General features: G+C 41.6%; 1 protein-coding gene across 1 annotated transcript in view; it reads right to left on the reverse strand.

The window, feature by feature from the left end:
* The window catches only part of zfhx3b (zinc finger homeobox 3b), a 216,792-nt gene that overhangs the window by 160,560 nt on the left and 30,531 nt on the right, over window positions 1–25,701 (reverse strand). Inside the window, exon 3 of the mRNA XM_061743342.1 lies at window positions 7,720–7,796. The gene's annotated coding sequence lies outside the window, so the exon portion shown is untranslated. The remainder of the gene's footprint in view (window positions 1–7,719; window positions 7,797–25,701) is intronic.

Here is a 25,701-nt window from a genome sequence, read left to right on the forward strand (position 1 = left end):
CCTATATGCTTTCCACTAGTCGAAAGTGAGATTAAAACCAGCGCTGCATGTGAAGGTGCAAGACAAGTAATATCTCATACTTAAACATCATGACACTTGGCAAAAGAGTTTCACAAAGGATAGACACCTGTTTTCTTTTCTCCCTTCCTTCCTTGATGTACATTTGAGGGATTTGGAAATCCTTGAGGATAGCATATGACAAACAACTTCCAGATCAGAAGAGGAGAAAAGATGCAAGGAAGTATAAGTTACCATTGAAAATAAATAGATAAAAGCAGTTTTAGTGCAACTTGTTTGTCATTGGTTTCTTTATCTTTCGCCCTCTTGCATGAAATGTGGTCATGGAGCTGTAGTGGAAGTTAAACATCTTTGTACATCACAGCCCTGCATGACATATACAACACGGAGGTCCCGAGAGCTATCGGATGTTGCTAACCCAGAATGCTTTGAGAAGGGAGTTCAGAGGGAGAAGTCCTCCGGAGATCAGCCCTTGGTCTACATTCCAAGCACTTTGCCTCGTACATCCTGAGATGTGTTGCCTAAAGAGAGGCCTGCTAGTGAGAAGCCTCACCTCCGGTTCAAGCGGATTCCTCTGCCCTTTTATTTGCTCTCGTTTGGCTGCAGGGGAAACGTGCTCCACCATGACCCGGGGGCACTCATCCAATCAGCTCGCTATCTGCTGCAAGGGCCTCCATAATAGTGACATTTTTCCACCTCGTCAATAAAGTGGTGAAAGCCACCCTCCACCCGCTACTTGACCATTTAACTTCTTCTTGAAAAGGCTCTTTCTTTCTATCTGTCTCTGTGTCTAGCTGAAATCAATAAAAGCACAGCAAGGAAAGAGGCTGATCCAGCAGCTGCATTAACTGGTGGTCTCAACTGCTGTACAAAGAGGATGGTACGCAGAGAAGAGCAGGCAGCTCAAGCCTCTCATTCATGCAGTGGTGGTAGAATTCATGTTGTTGTTTACACTATACGTTGTCATCTTGTAAGGCTGAGGAGTTTGAAAATACAGTCATAGATAGACTCGCATATATGCTAAGCTTGTAAGCCTTAACAGCCACAAATAAAGTCAAAACTTTAAAATTATTCACAAAGAGCAAAAGGTAAAGATTATACACAATGAAAAAAAGACATTAACATATATATAAACACTGCACTCTCTAATGATCAGTGCTTGCCATGACTCATTTAGCAGCTGCATTCACACATCACCACATGACTGCAGTGATTGACATAATGGCATCAGAGTGAGAACAAAATGTCTTCCAATAAAGGAGCAGGAGGGAGAAAATAAGAGAGATGGGTTACATCTCTGCCCGTGCCGAAATGAGTGCAGTGCTTTGTTTGGTTATGCCGTCTGAGCTGAAATTGATTTCTGTGAGAAGCATGCACCAAAGAGCCCCTGCATTCAGATGAAATAAATAACACGCTCTTGTAGAGATGGGAGGGTACATGGAAGAAGGAACTGAAGATGGAAAATGGGATTGGGGAGGAAGGCAAGAAGCAAAGATGGATGAGGTCAAAATGAATTTACAATGGGAAAAATGCAGAGATAAAAAAGAGGTCAATGTCAGAATGCGCAATACGGACTATCATGTCTTCAGTCTAGTGCTGCGCTCGAGAGACGCGGCCTGGAAGACATCTGGAGTAAAGGAGGATAACAGCCACACACCACTCTCCAACCACAGACAACATGATGAGCGATTAAACTTCATTGCAACATGTTATGGTAATGAATGGGCTGTGGCCAATTCGGAACGTGTTAGAGTAATCACCGCTCTCCAGCATATGTGTGAGTGACACTTTTTAGATGTGCGAGCAAAGCCATATGTCAGTCTGAGCAAGTGTGCTCGTAATTTTCTTGGGAAATCCAGGGCTGGTGGATGCTGGATGAGGTCTACGACCATCCAGGAGGCTCCTCTCTGCGTCGACCCAGGCAGTAGCAAGCAAATTAAAACATGCAACATTTAAACAGTGTCAATGAGGGTAAAATCTACTATAATTAGTTTAACACTGTTCTTTAATAGAAGATGGGCAGGTCCAGACATGGTGGTCTGACCCAGTGTCTGGGCATCTGGGTCTAGAAATGGTGCCAGAAAGGGACGAGGACAGGGGTGGGTGAAGACACAGCCACACAACCCAGAGGGGTGAGGTTGACTGTAGGTCACATTGGCTGCCTAGCCTTATGGCTGACAGATGTTAGTCTGGTTCAACAAGAGTTGTGATTCTGGAAAAAGTTACACCACACTGTGCACACACTGCAATTATCTTTTCTGTGTAATGAAACATCTCATACATCATCACTCGGCAAGACATGAGCAGGAACCCCTCCCTGCACCGAAAACCCTTTGATAACACCATGGATCTGCAAAGTAGTTGCATGCCATTGAATTGTTCTGGTGTTTGAGCTGGTTGGCCTGTCAGTAGGGTTCCCAAGTGAAGCCAGAGCACGTTGTAGTTGTAAGATGGAGCGGAGCAGCAAGCAGTGGGTGGTATGCTGTCGCTACTAATGATGCAAATGAGGGCCTCAGTGGTACAACAGATAAGACTGCAATGATATCATTTTATTTACAGTAAGCTTCAAAGTGTGGGTGTCTGCAGGGAGGCCAATGGGAGCCAGGGGGAAATCCTGTCCCCAGAACAACTCATAACAATATAGAAGCTACTGTTGTTGTGAATAGGTGTCTTTATGTGCCTTGACACCCATGTGCTTGTTCATATTTGCTTATATGGAAATCAATGGTGTCTGCGTTTGTGTTTAAATGAAACGGGTACAAGGATTCTGACAGGACAGCGTAGATGTGTAGACAAGTCTTTATGACTGGAAGACAGGGGAGGAAAGGAAGGTGAAATGATGTTGATCATTAGATTGCAGTCCCTTGCTGCATCCTAATTTATGCACATTAAATTCTTCCCTAATGCAAAAAGAGAGGGAGCGGCTATTATTGCTTTGCGATCAGTCGACATCATAAGGCTTTAATGTAAAAGCAGTGCACAGTACTTATGCGGTTTGGAACGTTTAGCCACATGAGCTAAGGAGGGCTGGGGCACACCGTGCAGCAGTGACAAAGAAAAGCAGACTATGCCAGCCCTCTTCCTGGCAAGGCGTGAGGCAGACAGCCAATCAGGTCCATGCCCGTTCTCTTGTAGGCGAATGGCATGGAATGCTGGCCCTCTTGTCGCCCCGCCTTCCTTCCCCGCTGCACCGCAGTTGCCCAGAATGATTTTATAAACATTTTGCCAACGGATCAATACCTGTATTGATCAAGCATTGTGAGAGTGATCCGTCTAAAACCCAAAGCCGCCTGGAGCTCAGAGATGGGAGGAGCGAAAGAGAGAGGCTGCACAGAGAATGGAGAAAGAGAGAGAGTCTGCAGCCACAGTGAAAGGAAGAAGAGGTACAAGGGAAGAGAAGGGAATCTGAGAGAGAGGAAGACGCAGAGCTGAAGGCAGGTGAGGAGGCAAATTTCGGAAAATGCTGCCAGGCCACTGGGATGGTGGAAAAAAAAGCAATAGTAATTGCTTTCTCATTAACGGAGGGGAGGGGGCGACTAATGACTGCCGCGGGTAAGTAGTGAAGAACTGTGTATATGCACACAACAGAGGGGTCTCCAACACCCAAGCTAATTCCTGCACGAGTTTGGCCTGCTGTAGCATGTAGCGCCTTCAGTTACGTTGCTGCTTGTGCAAAAGTGTGCATGAGTGCATGAAGCTTAGAAGGATTCAGTTTGCATGGAGGCTGGTTACCAGATAAGGTTAAAAAAAATGCCTATATTCTTCTTCATTTACTCCTGACTGTATTTTAAATGCTTTTTTTCATTATTCTGTCAAGGAATAAAAGAAGAGGTTGGAATACGCTCTCCAGCTTTGGTGACTACATGGGACAGAGGAGTCCCAGCATACTGCTGACATGAATTCAGTCGTTCCAGAAACATCAAAACTAACATTTCTTGAAGAATCCAGACCCTTCTGGACAGGAATAATGTGCATCCTGGATTCCAGAGTCCACAAAGGAAGAAGCAGAACCATTTCTGATAAAAGCAAACCTGAACGTATACTTCAACACTCATGTGAACAGATGAAAACGGCTGCATAAAGAGTGTGGCAGTGACAGTGGTTAACCATCACTGTTCTGAACCGGTGTGGATATAGCTGGCTTTTGGGATGTTTTTGACACTGAAAATTGAATGCACTGGATTTAATTAGGTTCATGGGAACCTAACTGAGCAGATGACTCACCGGAGCACTCAACAACACTAATTCAACGCCACAAACCCCTCTCCAGCCGAGAAGAAGTCAAAGGGATTTTGGGATTGTCTCCTAATGCTAAAGGGAAATTAAGTTTCCATTGATTGATTTTAAATGTGCCTTTGTTGCGCATAAGAGGGAGAAGACCTCGATGCGCTCAAACTCAAGACTGCACTGGAGATGTGACGTATGAGCACCCAGACAGAAAGGCCTGCAGGTTCGCTCCTCTCTGAGGGAGTTCTGATGCGCTTTATCAGCAACAACATGCGCATATGTGTTCTTAATAAACAGAAAAAGAAACAGAGAAATGTGCAAAGACCAAAGGAAAGTATGGAGCAGTACTTACCTTTGTTTTTTCTCAGTCAAATGTTTCCTACTAATACAATAAAGACTGTATTTTAAAGTATGTTGTTTGACAAAAATAAATGGCAGGAAATGCTGCTGGAACGTGCCAACATAGTGCAATTAAATCAGGAATTTTCTAGTTAAGAGAAAATAAATGAAATCGGTTGTGATGTGGGAGAGGTGTATTGATTAGTGTTCGGTGTGTTCGGACGTTTCACACTTCTCCAATCGAGATTGTACTTATCTAAAACTCAATGTGTAATATATATATATATATATATATAATTATATATATATATATATATATATATATATATATATATATATATATATATATATAATTAGGTTGCAATTCTTGATTTAGTGTTGGACCTGGACTACTTTTGTAAGACAAATGTTGTACAACGATATCAAGGATCTGAACCAGGAGTCTTGAGTCGATGTTTAAGTGAGAATAGTGCATCAGCAACACGTTTACAAGGCCACTCGCATCAGCATCGCCAACTGCATACAAAGCATACATTATATATTCAGTGTAAAAACAACAAGCTATTTCATTCATTATCTCTAAATATGAAGCTGTATTGGGTCCTCAGATGTGCCAATGTCCTTTTCATCTCAGCAGTGAAAGGATGACAAAACATAGCCAGTGGTTTCAAAAACAAGTGGTCCCAATAAGTGTTATCATTACAGGCTTTCACTATAGATGGACTGAAAAGTTGCTCTGCATAGCAAACTGTTACATTAATTACAGGTAAACCTTAATTGGTTTCCTTTTTGTAAAGGCAGATTTTGAACCATTCAGTCAAACACCCAGGTTGAAAACAGTATGGGGGGAGCGTGTATATAAGGTACTGGCCACATATAATCCAGGACGTCCAGTTGGTGTAACTGAATATGCGTTTAAAAAGCTCATTAGATGGCTTGATAGTGCACAACACAGACGCATTTGTGCAAGTGGACAAATACTAAGTTGTGAGATTGGACATTTTTTATGTAAACTTTTGTCATGGCGTCTGAACACTGTTAAGAGCCGATAATATAAATTGATCAAACATCTCGTGCAACTAAGTTTGATTTGAAAGAGTCCAAACTGTTTTGATTTCATTTTCATGTGTTTTCCAGAAGATGAGGTACAAGAAGTCATCAAGAGAAAAGTAATCATTTCAAAAAAATGATAGTGATGATGATTGTTTTAGTTGCCTAATCATGCAAATCCTTTCTTGTATGACATTCAATACGCAAGACATTTTAGTCATTATTATGGTCAACCAAAGTACATTACAAAGAAAAGTCAATAGCAGTATTATTTTGCCCACAAATAACAAAAGAAAGCTTAACTGTAGTTGATCCTTTGCTTTCTACTCATGCTGTTGCCCTGCTAATGTCAATATCTGCCTAATTTCAGGAAGATAAACTCTTTAGTGTTATCATCTCACTCAAAGATTTAATTCACTGGCTGACAAAGCTACATTGATGCACTGAATCCTTTCTATGTTTCCTTTCATTCTTTTTGTTTGATTCCTTCTGTCAAAAATGAACCTTTGGATGACTGCCAAACGATAAATTAGAGTATTCATTAGACACATCAAATCTAAATTACTATTCAATTAACAAGCCAGTCAAGCTGAACTAATCAACCAATTAGGCCATGTGTGTACACAGAGAAGCTAACAAAAGCATTTCCCCTGGGAAAGCAGTAAAGCCCTGCAGAATAATGACAGTGCAAATGAGAAGCTACAGGTTTAGACGGGAACAGGAGGAAGGGAGCGCTGCAGATCCCAAAAGACGGTGCTCCACCACCGACTTCCAGCTTTTAATAATGTTTTGAACAGTTCTTAACATGCCATTTTGACCATTTCAGCAGTATATTTACTTGTTTTGTTTTTCTTGATGCAGATTAGCAGCATCCAGGTAGCGACTTTTTTATTTTTTGTACTCTCATGGCCAGTCAGATGATCTCAGGAGTAAAAAAACATCACAGGTCATTCCTCCTTCAGGATGTATAGACCAATCAACTCAGGCCTCGCAATTACATTATTCCTTTGTGACGGTTTGTGTCAGTAAATATAAACATTAAAGGCTGTTACTGTAGGATATGGTTGACTTTCTAACCAAGGTTTATGAGATTTTTACAATGACAGGTTCTGCTGTTGCACTTGTATATCCGGCCAGTTGCTGTAAGGTCTAACCAGTGTTTCAACCAGTCTCCTTGCTGTTAGACAGTTCTGACAAATAGCAGTACATTTCTTGATGTTTGGTTACACTCTACTCTCACGTAGGAACTAAAAGACTATTAAAGCAGCTCTATGAACCACTATTGACTGGAGTCATTTCAGTGTAGACGCACAGGAAAAGAAAAGGAACTTCCTCCAATAGTCCAAAATGCACCTGATGCATTTAGGTGTCACCTTACTTTATAGTACGCTATGAATGCTGGGCACAAAGACATAAACTGCTCCAAAGTTTGATATTAGGTGCCATCATTTAAAGGAGCATGAGGCTCCTTTTAAGAAATGAGACTTGATAGCGCCACCCTTTGCCACGATGGCCGTCGGGGGTATTGCAGCCAGCAGCGAAGCCGGCACTGGAGAACGGGGAGAACGCGCATGCAGCGTCATGTGACGTCACATCCGCAGGACAGCGGCCCAGAATTGCAGCACATTTTGCAGCACACAGCCTGTTCAAGGCAACGGACAGATACGCTAGAGGGCTCATTCTTTTTGGTTTGGAACGCTTCATCTGACATTATTACTAGAAAACTTAAAACGTATACGAATTTCTTTTCATAAATCCTGCCTCCATCCTGCCTCATGCTCCTTTAAACAACTTTGGCACATTTTAAGGACATGTGCTCATCCGGGCATGCACAGTCCCTCTTCTTTCGTCATGTACTGTTGCAGATGAAGCAGAATATAACTGCATGCATTTTCAGCACTGGTTTAATTTATTTGTGGGTGAAGAATGTTCCATTACCTGAATCAAGAGTATTTGAAAATATCACATAATATTGGACAAATTGTGTTTAGGTGGAGAGAAAGCTCTCTGCCACTCGTGTTTGGCGAGCACTGTGACATGGTTAAAGGCTTTGTCTGTGTGTGAGGTTATCTGTGTTGAACGTACCTTTGGGCCACGTGAGATAGTCGGCAGAACGGGCTGTTCAAACGTTCACTTCACTCTCACACACAGCAGACAGCCACCTAAGGGGGAAACAAAAACACACAATATACACACTTGCAGACCAACAGTGTTAAAACATCTACCTAATCATGTATATCAAATGTAAACACATAATACTAATATAGTTTCCTAAAAAATGGAAAAGATATATTGTGACTAAAGCATTTGTACCCCTCCCACCCCTCATTTCCAGATGTCTGCGGTATGATGGCACCGCACTAAAGGCCAAAGGGGGCTGTAGAAAAGTGAGCACCATTATTGTACCAGTAAATGTCAGAACAACTTCGTCTAATTGTGCCATTACTAATTCATGTTTATTAATGCGTGATGTATGATGGCTCCACAGACACACTGCGTTTGTCTGTGGCTGTCATGTATAGCTCATTCTTCGCTGATGGAGGCTGCAGGAAGTCTGTTAGCATTAAACTGGATGGTGGGTGCGGGGCAGATGCCACATGTAGCGACGGTGCCAAGCGATGTGTGACTTACACATGAAAGCAGAGTGTTTGAGGCAGCTGACTGATGGGGCTGGCGTCTTCTTCTGGCCTATTGCCAGGGCCCCAGTCCCCAGTGCCCCAATCCCTCACTACCACAGAGCCTCTGGGCAAGTACCACAGTTATTGTTTTCACTGCCAAGCAATTAGCAGCACTTAAGATTTATTTAGTCATGCTCTAATGTGTGGTAATTAGCTCGGGGCCCAAGAAAGCCTCTTCGTCCCCTCACCTTGTCCCTCAAACTAGCGCAATGTAGCAGGAGACAGTGAGGGAATGCGAGGGAAGAAACGAGAGGTGCAGAGGGTAGGGACGTAAGGAGAGGTGGAGCCGAGCTGGAAGGATTACAAGAGTGCCAACCCAGCTCTGTGGATCAGCACTTTTTAAGAGATCTTCAGGGGCCTGTTGGCTGAACGCGTAGCAAGAGGAAAGGGCAAATACAGTGCAGTTACACTTTTATAGAATGCTTTGTGGAAAAACACCCCTGACACACACCTCGGTCTGGCAGCTCGGTTTGTCATATGGCCCAGGGGGCTCCGCTAGCCTGTCACATGACCATTGCAATGACCTTAAAGGGCAGCTTCCCCAACAAGCGCAGGCCACTCCCACTGGCTGAACTGCTGTTTGGAAACACAGCTTGGGTCATTGCATAATGTGTGATGCATATGGCCCTCAGGGTGAAACTAAGAAATAAATAAACGTGAATATATTTTAGAAAAAAGGCCAAATAGATAATGCATAACCTGCCATGCAAAGTAAAAAAATATATAAAATGCAGGATAAACTTAAGTTTCTACATGGTTGTAAACAGCTTTGCTTTTGATAATTGCTATAGCCTGTATATGCCGTACACTGAATGTGCAGGCAATGTCATAAAGGAACCTTTGTTATCTGCATTGGCGCTGTGGTGATAAGTGCACGATGACAGACATTTCCTTTTAAGAAAAAGTACATAGCAGATTTTGACAGTAGTGGCTCAGTGTCTTCATATGAAGGTCAAAGGCTGGCTCAAATGCATCAGCATCAGATGTGTACAACAATACACATCAATCTTTTCCTGTTCGTGAGGCAAGAAGAACATTTTCATCTTTTTAGATTAAAAAACAGCATGATACACGTATACAGTGTATGTCTGTGATCATGAAAAAAAACAGTAAAAACTAAACTAAACTAAAAAAAAACCCTGATGTAAGACCTAACAAACCGTAATTTTGTATTTAGTATTTTGGCTGGTAGATGCACCCTAATCATTGCCGAGCTGGGCCTCCTCATCACCTAAAATTGCCATCCAGTCTGGAAGGGTGGTGCTATAAATGAAATATCACTTTCCATTTTATCTCCAGGGGTAATGTGATGCTCCAAACCAATCAGAACCTCACAAGTCAACCCCTGACCTTTTTCATCTCAATATGACTACCATTATCTTGCAGAATAAGCGCCTCACTATTGTTCAGTAGCAATGGGGGGTGGAGGTTATTTAAAGATAAATGCTTCAGTGTTCATGATCCATGCAGCAATCAGCCACCAGCATCACAGGAACGGAGTAAAAACATGTCTGCCACAGCCCGGTGGCAGCATGAATGCACCCGTGCACAGACGAGAGTATGCATCAATGTGTTCGTGTTGATTATTGAACACTGATGAAGCTCTACATTTGTCTGGTGAACCTGGCAGTTATAGGACGGCAGGTATCAGTGGACTCTTGTGTGCCATGAGCACCCAAAAGAACAGCTTAAATGCACAATTCTGACACACTTGGAAGGAAGTTCATACAGCCTTGATGTCAGTGGTCTGCACAGGCAACTGGTTCACTAGTGACCGTCTCAAAACATCAGAAGTGAGAGGAATAATATCCTCCTGGTAACAAAGGCGTAAGGTGACACATTTGAATAGAAAATATGTAATGCTAGAATGAAACTTGATGGTGTTGGTGTGAAAATTAACTAAGATTCATTAGCCTTTTTATTCCCTCCCATTCAGAGGTAACCAGAATGTATCATTTATTTTTTGGCAGTCAAATAAATAACTTGAACAACCTGTATGTTTAAAACCAAAATCCAATGCACATATAGTCATATATAGTCACTTTGAGTAGATTCATAGTGAAAATTTGTGCAGTATTTTCTGTTTCTGTTCTCACTGTAGCTGTGTTTAGTAGGACGCTCTGTTAGAAAGTGAAATATATGGCCGTAACTGAAATATATACAATTCAATAAGCAGTCTTATACCAAACCACTAAATTTACTGATGTCATCATAGGACTCAAGTGGAGAGCTGCTATTACCCATTTGTTACTATTTTTTTCTAGGAAATACCGACAGCTAAGGGAGAGCCTGCACTCTGTAAAACCATTGAAAAATTGAGTTATATTCATAATTCAAAAAAGTTTCCCTTTAGACAACACATTTTCTGAATATGATTATGTGACTTATTTTCTTCTCTATTTGAGCAAGAAAACAATTAAATATTTTGAAATAGAACCTACACATAAGGACTGTATACTTATACAGGACAAGAGATCTTCTTTTTCTTTTTTAAGTCATTTATTCAGTATAATATCAATAATGCAGTACTCTTGTGGGAAAAGTCAGTCGTCTCTCCGGCTGGTATCACCCTCATTTAACTGAGAGTTGTGGAACCTGACCACCTCTAAAAGCAAAATGACTCGAGCTCCAAAATGTTTGAGGGTTTTCCTGCATGTGCAGCCTGTTCCAAACCTACTCTCACAAGTCGTGTTTTAAATTTGGTGCATCCCCTCCTATATAACCCTGTTGGCTTGGAGTGGTGAGGGTTGTTGTTCTATGCATCCACTTCCAGTTCAATTTTAACCAGACAGACAGGTATAATGTAATCTCCAAACACTCTTGGACATGATGCAGATTATCTGTGATGTTTGAAAAAAAAAAAGCCAGCCGCTCAGTCCGTGCGACAGCGAAGCAGCGTCAAACCATGATACTACCACCACCCAGCTTCACAGTTATTCATGTGGCTCTTCGCCTGACTTGTTTGTTGTGCAGGCCAAACTGTGACTGAATAACTTAAAATTGAAACAAACAAAAAAACACGTTAAAAAGCAGGTCCTTATAAATGTACAGAGCACATTATTGCAGGTATTTTTGAGGATGCAAACCAGACTTTTCCTGCAATGTCTCTCATGCAGTCTTATTTTAAATAATCTCTCCTTCTCTTTCGACATGTAGCAACATGTGCATCCATATCAGTAGTTATCGATTTAGCTGCAGATTCTGCAACTACTTGCATCTGCTGTTAAATTAGATCTGCTGAGGTAACCAGACCTGAGACAAACCATCATCTACAGCACTTGTATATGTCTTCCCTTTTTTTAAATTCCTCACAAGAGACAAAAACATGGACGAATCGGTTCTGAAGGCCTATTAGAGCTCTTCAGACCTTGTTGTCATTGCAGTCACCTTGAGCCCTGGCACTGCTACAAGTACCATTTGCTTATCTGCTTAAGATATACCTTTAATAGTTCAGTAGGAAGTGGGATATCTAATTTCACTTGAGAAGAATAATGAATGGTTTAATTTGATATAATTTAAAAATGAGAGCAGTATCTCCATTTTATCAGTAAGAATGGATGAGAAGCAAAATGTGAAAATTAAAGATTTAACTTATGCACTGGCTCTTTTAAAGTGATTTTTTTTTTTTTTACTCACCATCAAAATGAAAAGAAAAAACATTTGCAATAACAACTCTTTTCCAATTGTGTACAACTAGGTTTGTTTCAAATTTGACCATCAGATATGGGATTGTGATTTGCACTTTAAATATACAAATGCATTAAGAAATATGCATTTAAAATGTGCCTCAAACCAAAGGATACCAACTTTTAAGGATCTCTTTTTTAATTAACTCTGTGTATGACTTGGTCCAATGGCTAAAGCATTTTATAACGTAGGTTTTTATCAACAATCAATGCGACTTGAAGCACTTCGGCTCAATTCCTGTTATTTTTTTAATGTGCTGCAAAATAAAAGAGAATAGACCTAAAAATAACAACATTCATAACTGTTTAACTTGGACTGGTAGGGAGGACAATGAAACCGACCACAAATTTGCCCCGGTTCCATTGAAGGACTGTTGTCCTGAATCTCATAAAACAGCAGGAAATATGCTGCTCCATCCAACATATGTCAATAGAAGAATATGCTTAAATGAATATGTAAATAATTTTGTTCTTTCCTCAGTTCCAGTATTAGGTATTATCTATTATAATGCATGCATAATGTTATAGAGGGTCACAGAATAGTCCAGTTTTAAATGTTATATTTATATGATTGGTTCATTCTCTCCATTTCCTGTTCATTGTACCCAAGCAAACTCTATTGTCTGTCGGTAGACTCAGCTCGGCCCTCAGAGGGGCCATCCCCAGGGAGCACTGCATCTTTTATTAATCAGGGGCGCAGCACCACATCCCCGCTTATCTAATTTAGCAGCCTGCCTCGATGCAACTATGTTGGGCTGGTGTGGAAAGAAGGGGACAAGGATGTGGGGGTGCGGCTGGTTGTAGATAGAATGGGGGTTGGGGGCTCTTCCTTCGTTTTTTCCATATTGTTGGGTGATGCAGGGCAGGAACGGGGAGACAGAGGGGAGGCAGCGACTTATCAGACACCTCGTCACCAAGTTTTAGGTCTGAATCACAATACAGCAAATTACCTTCTGCTGACAAGAAAAAATGAGCATGGCCCCCATATGAAAAAAAAATAGGATTGTCAGTAAGAGGTGACACATTGATTGCTTAGTATGCGCATCTAGAAGGCTGGGGTTCAGAGGCGTCCTCCCTATATATATGTAGAAGAGGCACAGCAGTGCGCTGCACAGCCGTGAGGGGGGAATGAGAAATTGAAATGCCATTTTAGATTGGAGTCCCTTCCTCAAGCCAATCTTTCTATTGTAGCCCATTCTACCCCATATTAGCCCCGCCATATCAGAGTACAGCCCTTTGTCTCACGGTGACAACCTTAAGACAACTATAAAAAAACATAAAACAATTTGGAGCTCGGAAGCAATATAATATACTTGAAAATAATAAAGTACACAAATTTTACTCATGCAAATCCAGGAGAATCAAACATAACCTGCTCTCCCTGTGTTTTTACACTTTTTTTTTCCATCTGGTTGACCCTCCTCCCCTCTTTCCTCTCATCTGTGTCATGGCTCAGATGAATCAGTGTCACCGGTGTTGAGAGCACTTACTGTCAACCTTGGCGCCCCGGGCTACAGCACTGATGGACACAAACTATAAAATATCAGCCCCCTGGGGAGACATCGCTCAAGCACTGCCCAACAACTCCGAGGGGTGGGGGTGGGGGTGGGGGGGTGATGTGGTCAGTGTGAATGTGTGTCTGTGATGCATGAATGAAAGGTAAAATGGAAATTTGTTTTTCATGCCTGTGCAAAGCATGTATTACAAATGTTCTGTTTACTGGATTGTGTCAGAATGTAGATAAACATGGGTATAATATTCATGATTACTAAAGTTCTTGAACCTTAGCGCTCTTGAATATAAGTGCAGGCAGCTTTATGGGAAAACACAAATTAATCAGTCAATAAAATCAATGGCTCTGTCTGTGGTCATGTCTTTTATCCGTTGATAAGTGGTAAAAACATCCCGCCCTTTGCAGAGGGGCGGTACCAGGACACGACTCGGGGCTGGGACATGGTTTTGCTGCTGTTCGCGTGTCAGCTTGTTGCGTACAGCACCGTGCTGCAGCCAGGGTTCAGCCCCAGAAACACCAGGAAGCGTGTGATGTGTAGGAAGCTCTCGGTTGTGTTCGTCTCCTGCTCTTGGCCCGTTAGGGAATTGTTCTGCCGTGAAACCGATCACAATGGACAAGGTTTTGGTTTGTGGTGGAGCAAAGCTAAGAGTTCAAAAAAATGAAAACCACCCAGTGCAACTACTGACTGGCCTTTTTTTTTCTTTTCTTTTTAACCAGTGTTACTTCATTATTTAGCATTTTTGCTGCTTTGTCCTGTTGGTAATGAAATGTTGTTGGCCCCCTCCTGACTCCTATTAACTTTCAGCCAGTCAGCATTTGACTTACCAAACGACACAGGTTGCTGGCACATAAAGCCAGCCTGCGTTAGTTGAAAATGCACCCTTAAATGCTATCATAAACGAGCCTTGAGAAGGTAAGGAAGGAAAAATCTGTAAGGGATTGAGAAAAAAGGCTTTTTCAGATCTCTGAATGAAAGGCTCCATCCTGCACGTATCGATGGGCTGCTCTTCCGTTTTACAAGGCCAGTGTTCTTGTCTAAAAACTCCTGTTTGTGTATGTGTCTCTTAACATGCCTTTACCATCTCTCAATATCGACTATTCATTCACGCCATTTTAAGTCTGTTTGTTTGATTCAACTAAACACAAAAAGGCTCCCTTGAGAGTCAAAGACAAAAGCTTTAAGAGAAAAAGGAAGTCAAGAACTGCGCAGCCGAGTGCAGGCTTATGTTGCGTTCCACTGTTAGAGTATTTAGGACGCGTGTAGCGGCTTGGAAGGAAAAATAGAAACGTAAAAAGAATAAATGAAAGGCAAATATCTTAATTTTTCTATACTCTTGTTTAAATCTCTTCACACAAATAGGTGCGTAGGAACATAGACATAAAAAAACTGATCAAAATGCACCAAGATGTCTGTAACAGTTGCTTTTTATTCAGACTTTCACTTGCTTTATCCTGACTCATTTCTAAGTTGTTTTTTTTTTATTGAAAAGTTTCAGTGTTTCATGTGTGGAAGATGACTAGAGTCAATGATCAGATTTATTTGAAAAAAATAAAGTTCCTCATGTTTAAAGTTCTCAACTTGTGTGGTTTGATTGTACACCCGTGTGACGGTCACTTAAGCGGAGCTTAACTCTGCCGGGCTGCCACAAGGTAAAGCTCATTTATAATTTGTGATGAGTGTAATGGCATCTCCACCTCATGATTATGTGATATTCTTCACCTCTGCCATAACCAGCAAGGCCAATAGGTGGACGTCTAAATGAGGTGGCTCCAAGTTCAAGTTGGAAAAGAGGAGTGGGAAGGGCGGCGTGCGGAACAAAAAGGAAGTGAAGCTGGATAAACTAATAACCTCATCAATGCTGACAAGATCACAAAATAAAAATATTCAATTAAACATCAGTCTTGTTTGAATTATTACCTGAATAAATGATTTGATTGGGCTTGCTGATAAAAATCAGTTGTAACTTTAAGCCTGGTTTATCAGATGCCTCAGCTCGTTCTAATCACCAATAAAAACGGCGAGAAAAAGCTGTTAAGTCCTTCCTCTGTGATACAGATCCCCAAAAAAACACTTGTTAGGGGAATCACAGCATGCTGGTTTTGTCGAGGATTATGTCCACCAGGGACATCTCACGAGAGAACCTCTTAGACTCATTTTCAGCAAAGTGCATTGCTATGCTCTCGTAACTGATCTCAATGCTATGAATAAGTAAACAACAACATTTTTCCAGTCGTTTAATCTTTGAGCACTGCAATTAGTAAGTCTGTAATTTGTGCTGCTTTTTTTTTTTTTTTTTTACTGCCTTTATTATTAGGGCCCGAGCACCTTCAGTGCGAAGGCCCTATTGTATCTGTAGGAATTCTTCGCGTTATTATTATTATTATTAGGGCCCGAGCACCTTCAGTGCGAAGGCCCTATTGTATTTGCAGGAATTTTTATTATTATTATTATTATTATTATTATTATTTTCCTGACAAAGTGAAGGCCTTTTTACCCCCCTTAACATGCCCAAAAAGTCACCAAATTTTGCACCCTAGTCAGGCCTGGCGAAAAATTTGATATTTAAAGGTTTGCATTAATGGGCGTGGCAAAATGGCTCAACAGCGCCCCCCAGAAAACTTTGTGCCTCAAGCCCCACGATACGATTTGACGTACATGCACGAAAATCAGTACACACCTGTATCATGGGACAACTTAAACAAAAGTCTCTTGGGGTCATGCCCGAAACCGAACAGGATGTCGGCCATTTTGAATTAGTCGTGTCATTTTGGCGAAATTTATGCCATTCTTTCGAAAGTTAATTCAGCCCGAACCGTAACGTGCCCCCAAGTGTGTTATACATCAAAATGTGCGTCTCCATCCTGCGACAACACGCATTACTTTTCTCTTTCAAAAGCGTTACCGTGGCGGCGCTAGGCGCCAAAAAGCGCGCCCACCCTTCATCTGATTGGTTCAACAGAAAAAACTTTGTGCCTCAAGCCCCATAATACGGTTTGACGTACATGAACGAAAATCGGTACACACCTGTATCATGTCGCAACTAAAAGAAAAGTCTCTTGGCGCCATGGCCGAAACCGAACAGGAAGTCGGCCATTTTGAACATTCTGAATTAATTGCGTAATTTTGGAGCAATATATGCCATTCCTTCGAGAGTTAATTCAGCCCGAACCGTATCGTGAACCCAGATGTGTTATACATCAAAATGTGCGTCTCCATCCTGCGACTACACGCATTACTTTTCTCTTTCGAAAGTGTTACCGTGGCGATGCTAGACGCCAACAAGCGCACCCCCCCTTCATCTGATTGGTCCATATTTGATAGTTCCCCAAAAGGCACTAAATTTGGCATGCAAGCCAGGCCTGGCGATAAATTTGATATTTCATGGTTTGCATTAATGGGCGTGGCAAAATGGCTCAACAGCGCCCCCCGGAAAACTTTGTGCCTCAAGCCCCACAATACGGTTTGACGTACATGCACGAAAATCGGTACACACCTGTATCATGTCGCAACTTAAAGAAAAGTCTCTTGGAGCCATGGCCGAAACCGAACAGGAAGTCAGCCATTTTGAATTAATTGTGTAATTTTGGCACAATTTATGCCATTCCTTCGGCAGTTAATTCAGCCCGAACCGTAACGTGCACCCAGGTGTGTTATACACCAAAATGTGCGTCTCCATCGTGCGACACCACGCATTACTTTTCTCTTTCAAAAGTGTTACCGTGGCGACGCTAGACGCAAAAAAGCGCACCCACCCTTCATCTGATTGGTCCATATTTGATAGTTCTCCAAAAGTCACCAAAATTTGCATGCAAGCCAGGCCTGGCGATAAATGTGATATTTCATGGTTTGCATTAATGGGCGTGGCCTAACGGCTCAACAGCGCCCCCTAGAATACTTTTCTCTGCCATAACTTTTGAATGGTTTCACATAGAGAGTCGTGGGTGGTGTCATGGGACTCTGTAATGAGTCCTTAAGCTTCGTTGGCCTTAATTAGCCCCGCCCCTTCTTCTGATTGGTTGTCCCGATTTTCTGCTATAACTTTTGAATGGTTTGACATAGAGAGTCGTGGGTGGTGTCATCCGATTCTTTATGGAGTCCTTGAACTTCATTGGCCTGAATTAGCCCCGCCCCTTCTTCTGATTGGTTGTCCTTTTTTTATAATAAAATTGCCGCGAGCCGCCAGTCGCTCTCGCGCTGACTCCCGCTTCCTGATTCAAACGTCTGCCGGCCCCGCCCCCTGACCAATCAGTGGCGAGTAGGGTGATGGCGGCCCCGCCCCCCGACCAATCAGTGGCGAGTAGGGTGATGACGGCCCCGCCCCCCGACCAATCAGGGGCGAGTAGGGTGATGACGGCCCCGCCCCCCGACCAATCAGCTCCCTGTAATGTGGTGACTTCAGAAATATTCCCGGCTCAGCCCGGTTACAACCTTGGCAGAATGGTTACAGAAAAAGTAATAATTTAAATAGTAGGGTTTTACTAATATTTATAACTTACAAATAGGCTATTTAAAAAATTAGGAAAAAAAAGTTCCAGACATTTTATCGCTATGTTGGTCTGTCCTAAGCCAGTAGGTCAAATAAAAAGAAATAGCTGAGACTTAGCTCAGCCAGACTATTGCGGTCTTTGCTGCCAGAGGTCGGGAGTTCAAGCCTGGCTTGATATGCCAAAATTTTTGTCAGCAATTTTTGTGTTTTTTTTACATCAAAATGTTCGTCTCTGTCCTGTGACGACGCACATTACTTTTCTCTTTCCCCTTCTTCTGATTGGTTGTCCCGATTTTCTGCCATAACTTTTGAATTTGAGTGGAGTTTGCGCGCGCAGCTCCCGCGGGGGGAGGGGCTGATGTTCAGCGCGGCCGCCATCTTGGTCGAGGCGCCGCATTGACTGCCTGAGAACGTCGGGCGTGGCCGCCATCTTGGATCGGTATCGCTTTAACTCTAGAGCGTTCACTTCTATTGTGGAAGGAGGTGTCTGCATAAGTAAAATAACTATAACTCACTTGATTTTCAACCGATTTTCACGCGGTTTGCTTTGTTACAAACGGCAGACATGTAGCTATGATACAGGATGCTTGATGTACGTTTAATATGCAAGCTTTCATGCTAAAATACGTTCTGCAGGTAGTCACACTTCAGGTATACACACACACACACACACACACACACACACACATATATATATATATATATATATATATATATATATATATATATATATATATATATATATATATATATATATATATATATATATATACACACACACACACACACACACACACACACACAATATACACAATACAAAATACAGTATAGCATATTAATGAATGTATTAATATATTTGAATAACAGACATAACAAGCTTAAAAACAAAAAACATAACGGATGACAGCATACAATTGTCATAATGGAGAAAAAAAGAAACATTTGGAAGGAGTGTGTGTGTGAGGAATTGTATATTAGTGTTATAAATTGAAATTATATAATAATGCAATCGCTATGATATATAATTTTACAATATAATACAGTCAAAAATATATGAAATGAAGCAACATACAATGCAATAATACAATATGCTATATTACTGGGTACGCTAATATGAAATAACAACATGTAATATAATATGGTATAATAGATTAATATAATATCATACATTCTGGACCATGAGATACAGCTGTACTGTATGATCGTCGTTCATTTGAGTGATCTGATTTTTTTTTTCATGGTTTGCATTAATGGGCGTGTCCTCACGGCTCAACAGCGCCCCCTAGAATACTTTTTTCTGCCATAACTTTTGAAAGGTTTGACATAGAGAGTCGTGGGTGGTGTCATGGGACTCGGCATTGAGTCCTTGACCATAATTGGTGACAATTAGCCCAGTCCCTTTTTCTGATTGGTTGTCCCTATTTTCTGCTATAACTTTTGAATGTTTTGACATAGAGAGTCGTGGGTGGTGTCATGGGACTCTGTAATGAGTCCTTGATCTTCTTTGCCCTGAATTAGCCCCGCCCCTTCTTCTGACAGGTCGTCCCTTTTTTCTGCTATAACTTTTGAAGGGTTTGACATAGGAAGTCGTGGGTGGTGTCATTTCTGATATGCTTATGGGGGGCGGTTGACGTGAGTGCGAGGGCCCGTTCATTGCTGCTTGCAGCTTTAATTATTATTATTATTATTTTTCTGACGAAAGGAGGGCCTTTTTGCCCCCCTAAACGTGCCCAAAAAGTCACCAAATTTTGCACGCAAACCAGGCCTGGCGAAAAATTTGATATTTTATGGTTTGCATTAATGTGCGGGGCAAAATGGCTCAACAGCGCCCCCCGGAAAACTTTGTGCCTCAAGCCCCACGATACGGTTTGACCTACATGCACGAAAATCAGTACACACCTGTATCATTGCACAACTTAAAGAAAAGTCTCTTGGAGTCATGCCCGAAACCGAACAGGAAGTCGGCCATTTTGAATTAATCGTGTCACTTTGGCGCAATTTATGCCATTCCTTCGAGAGTTAATTCAGCCCGAACCGTATCGTGAACCCAGGTGTGTTATACATCAAAATGTGCGTCTCCATCCTGCGACTACACGCATTACTTTTCTCTTTCAAAAGTGTTACCGTGGCGACGCTAGAAGCCAAAAAGCGCACCCCCCCTTCATCTGATTGGTCCATATTTGATAGTTCCCCAAAAGGCACCAAATTTGGCATGCAAGCCAGGCCTGGCGATAAATTTGATATTTCATGGTTTGCATTAATGGGCGTGGCAAAATGGCTCAACAGCGCCCCCCGGAAAACTTTGTGCCTCAAGCCCCACAATACGGTTTGACGTACATGCACGAAAATCGCTACACACCTGTATCATGGCACAACTTAAAGAAAAGTCTCTTGGAGCCATGGCCGAAACCGAACAGGATGTCGGCCATTTTGAATAAATTGTGTCATTTTGGCAAAATTTATGCCATTCCTTCGGCAGTTAATTCAGCCCGAACCGTAACGTGCACCCAGGTGTGTTATACATCAAAATGTGCGTCTACATCCTGCGACTACACGCATTACTTTTCTCTTTCAAAAGTGTTACCGTGGCGACGCTAGACGCCAAAAGGTGCGCCCCCCCCTTCATGTGATTGGTCCATATTTGATAGTTCTCCAAAAGTCACAAAATTTTGCATGCAAGCCAGACTTGGCGATAAATTTGATATTTCATGGTTTGCATTAATGGGCGTGGCCTAACGGCTCAACAGCGCCCCCTAGAATACTTTTATCTGCCATAACTTTTGAATGGTTTGACATAGGAAGTTGTGGGTGGTGTCATGGGACTCTGTAATGAGTCCTTAAGCTTCGTTGGCCTTAATTAGCCCCGCCCCTTCTTCTGATTGGTTGTCCCGATTTTCTGCTATAACATTGGAATGGTTTGACATAGAGAGTCCTGGGTGGTGTCATGGGACTCTGTAATGAGTCATTGACCTTCATTGGCCAGAATTAGCCCCGCCCCTTCTTCTGATTGGTTGTCCCTTTTTTCTGCTATAACTTTGGAATGGTTTGACATAGGGAGTCGTGGGTGGTGTCATGGGAATCTGTAATGAGTTCTTAAGCTTCGTTGGCCTTAATTAGCCCCGCCCCTTCTTCTGATTGGTTGTCCCGATTTTCTGCTATAACTTTGGAATGGTTTGACATAGGGAGTCGTGGGTGGGGTCATGGGAATCTGTAATGAGTTCTTAAGCTTTGTTGGCCTTAATTAGCCCCGCCCCTTCTTCTGATTGGTTGTTCCGATTTTCTGCTATAACTTTGGAATGGTTTGACATAGAGAGTCGTGGGTGGTGTCATCAGATTCTGTATGGAGTCCTTGACCTTCATTGGCCTGAATTAGCCCCGCCCCTTCTTCTAATTGGTTGTTCCTTTTTTCTGCTATAACTTTTGAATGGTTTGACATAGGAAGTCGTGGGTGGTATCGTTTCTCATATGCTTATGGGGGGTGGTGGCCGTGAGTGCGAGGGCCCGTTCATCGCTGCTTGCAGCTTTAATTGTTATTGAAATGTCACAGTCTTATTTAGATCAAGGATGAATAATAAATAAGCTATAATTACTATCTTGAACAAGCTGACGGCTTCTTTGGGTCAGTGGCAAAGAGAGACCCTCCTCCCCCCATTTTCGCTCTTTTTCTTTTGCTCTCTTTCCCTTCTTCTTCCTCTCTCTCTTTAATTGGATCTAGTAATTAGTTTCTCTGATGGATCTGGGAGGTCTGAGGCATCCTCTACAGCATTCATTAGCGTTCTTGGAGGAGAGTGAAGCTTTTAAAAAGCTTTCCCTGCTCCATCCCTCACAGGTCATCACGCGAGTTATGATTCCTCCAAAACATAATCGGAGCAGCATTTCCAGCCGGTTCTGCACCTCCAAGATGGAGCAGATCAGCATTGTGGGTCCGTGGGAACAATTTAAGGTACATTTTACAAATAGATATGGAGATTAATTTATTTTCATCTTTCTAGAATTTTATATCCCCTCGTAGAAAGTTTTTCAATAGGTGTATGCATATATATATATATATATATATATATATATATATATATATATATATATATATAGGCTTAAATTTTGTATTCAATTGGGGGGAGTGTCAGGCAGTACATGGTTCCAGGTGAAGGATTGGAAATCTGAAATAAAATGTGCTTTGGCGTCCTATTTGAAAACTGACCAGCCTCTCTACAAATTATTTTTTGACATTTACATGTACAACACACACTCTCACAAACACACACAATGCTCACCCACGCCTCCAACCCCCACAAGCGCCACCATCCCCACCCCCTGGCACCCTAACACCATTCCCCCCCCATATTTTTTTTTCCCCCACCCTCCACTGGCCAGGCTACACTAGACATCTCTCCCTAATCAGCAGCCTCGTCTTGCTCAGAGTGGTTGCCATAGTAATATGCCGGCTGGTCGACATGGCAACCATTCCGAGGTCCACTATTAAATGAAGAAGAGAGATAGGGAGAATGGAGTTGGGACACAGCGAGACAGGGAGGAAGAACAGTAAAGACAGCAAGAGACGGGGAGATATTGTCCAAGATGGGGGAGGGGGTACCTGGGTGGAGTGCATGGAAAAATGAAACAGTAGAGGGGGAACGGAAAGGAGGAAATGGAGGCGTGACAGGAGATAACAGCAGTACTTGAGCCACCTATTGCATTGTGTGGTATTAAAAGCTTCTGATACGTGTCGCAACGATCCCACAAACCTGATGCATGACGTCATTTAGTTAATGCCTCACACTCGCAAATGTATTCACAAAAAAAATTACGTCTGCAAGTTGTCTTGATTCAGATCAAGGATGGTTAACCAATATTATGTTTCTACAATTCAATTTTCCATCCAATTCATGACTGGAGAAGGCACGTTTAAAGTTTGGGTGAGAATCAGACAAAGGCTCGTCTGAAGTTCCTGCCAAACAAAAACAGGAAGTAAACAATTGTCCCTTAGATTAATGCTTTTTTATATTTTTTACATTTTCTTTGTCATCCACCTGTATTGAAAAAATAATAGGCTCCTTTGTTTCATTTATTATGTCAGAAAGATACTGTATATGTAAAGTGGGTGTGTAATTTCCAAGCAGCAGGCCCAACAGTTTCTGCAGCCATTTTATCATTCTGCCATCAATGCAAAGTGAAAATTCACCAGGACACACATATCTCATTGTGCCTCTATAGCTTTCTACCCTGATCACTCTTTCCTTTCCCCTCTACCTGCTTCGTTACCTCATTGTCTCTCACTCTTTTCATCTAGTTTCACCTCACTCTTTCTAGTTTGGTGTCTTTGGCTGCTGCTGTGCATTTCTTCTTTCTGCCATTTTTTTAAATCCCTCTTCATCTTTTCTGAATGAATACCTCTGTCTTGCTTCCTCTGAAAGTCAGATTTTCCCCCTTTATTTTAATGAATGAAATGCCATTCCATCAAGATGCCAATACAGCAGTGACACAAAATAGCATTTGTTGCCTTGTGTGTGAAATTCCTCTATGAATTGAAGCCCTCTCTTTTTTCCCTGGAGCATCTTATGAAAGCTACCTAATTGCATGTCCACATTGTACCATCAGTCCCTGCTTCCCCAGTGCACCATTCAGAGGCAATTAAAGTGAGCTTAAACAGAGTAAGAAAGTGCGTCATCCTCTTAATACAATTAAGGAAGTGTGCACACAAACATGCAGTAATAGTCTGAAACACAAAAACAGGAACACATAGAAAGAACACAGTACAAAAACAACAAAAAAGCAAACAGAAAAGCTTCATTTATCAGGCACTGCAACGCCTTGGCTTGGTTGGGTCAAACCGGACTTTAAAAACCAAAAGCTCAATTGTGTTGTTAAGTAAAATACTTTCTATACTTAGATAAAGTGTATGTTACTTTTAAACAGCAAACTTACTGGATTTATTCATAGACAGCTGTTGCTTTATCCGTTATAAAACATTTTCCATTTTACTGGGCTCATTGTGGAGAAACTAACAGGCAAATAAGTGTTGTTGTTTTTTAAGTTAAGAATGCCTCAAAACAAATGCAGCACAGAGGAGAAAAGCAAGAACAAAAGCAACACAGTTATGTCAGTCACTGTAAAAGTCATGCTCCAACACTTAAGTCTCCGTCGTACAGTGTGTGATTAGGAAGGCTGCATGATCACGCAAACATCAAGCAAGGCTTTAATATAGTACTTTAAACTTTAACCTACTTCAAAAAGTGAATTATTTTCTTTTGCATGGTAATTTTGTATGTGCAGTAGCCTTTGCTATTCGTGGGCAAATGTCATAACCCCCCCCCCCACGCATATAAATGCAAGAAACTGAAAATGACATAGTTGTAAAACTGATTCAAATGCGACATGGAATACATAAATCTATAAAAAACTATAACACATAACTACAATAAATACATACCGACATGAATGTATATGTGCAGTCATAATCGTGTTTGCAAAGGTCACAAGCTGCAGAAAACACACAGTGATATCTTTTGTCAGTCATGAAAGTGCCATGATTATTATTGATCCATCATTATACTTTTTTAACTCTGAGAATTGAGTTTCTAGTCAAGTTCAGTGTCTTACAAGTGACAAGATGTCTAAAATAAATCTGTCTCATCTGACCACAGTTGACAAAGCAAGCACTTGTACTTCAACATAACCACAGCGTAAGTAAATGTGTGGCACAATTATCTCCTAATGTCTCACCTTTTTTTAACTTTCCAATCCCCAACATGTATACTTATTTTTCTCATTTTCACATAGTTTATCTTTTGTCAACAAAACAGTATGTTTTTATTTTATATGTGTATTAAATTCCAACAAATGAGAACAACACATTACATTCCTATGAGGGAACCAACAAGTGATGCACGACATCCATCGAACACGTCAATTATCGACTGATATGGGAGGAAAATTATGCCGTGTTTATCGCTCTTATAGATAAACTGAACCAGATAACTATTCCCTTTCAGCAGGTGTTTGAAAACTGAAAAAACAATTTCTACAAACATCAAAAATGCTAAAGCCATAAAAGTCAAAGTGATGAATTCGTAGTGGTTAGTGATAATCCTGTAAACACTTTTTGCTGAGGATTCACTTTTTAATCATTTTGTTGACATGTTTCATATACCTCTATTATACTTTCGTAAAACATTTGACTTCAATTTTTTTTTTTCATTGTTTCAATCGTGTCATTGGCCATATTAGTGCATTTGATAGACTGAATTAATCTGTAACATTGTGATTATGATCGTCTTTTGCTGTTATGTTGTGTGTGTTTCTTTTCAATGCAGCAACTGATCACAGGCCTTTAGTTTAAAGGGGACCTATTATGAAAAACACGTTTTTTCTTGCTTTAACATATATAAAGTGTTCTCCCCTCACCCTGCCAACACAGAGAAGGAGTAAAGCAACCAAATTCTGCAGGGTCTGTTCACCCCGCCCGGAGGATCCTTCCAGTGTCATGTGACTTCTACAAGCCGTTCAGATTTGCGCATTTTTGTTACGTTTGCAAAATGCAAACCACGCCTCGGTCTCCTCTGCTGCTGAAACCACGCCCACAACTAACTCTGCTGGCCAGAGCTCCGTCATTGTACAGAAGCGGTGGCTGTTTGAACAACGAGGGACAGTAAAAATTAGGTTTTGCATCGACACTTACCCTCATAAAAGGATCAGTACCAACAGAA

The sequence above is a fragment of the Cololabis saira genome, chromosome 2 (assembly GCF_033807715.1).
Source record: "Cololabis saira isolate AMF1-May2022 chromosome 2, fColSai1.1, whole genome shotgun sequence".
Taxonomy (NCBI): Eukaryota; Metazoa; Chordata; class Actinopteri; order Beloniformes; family Belonidae; genus Cololabis; species Cololabis saira.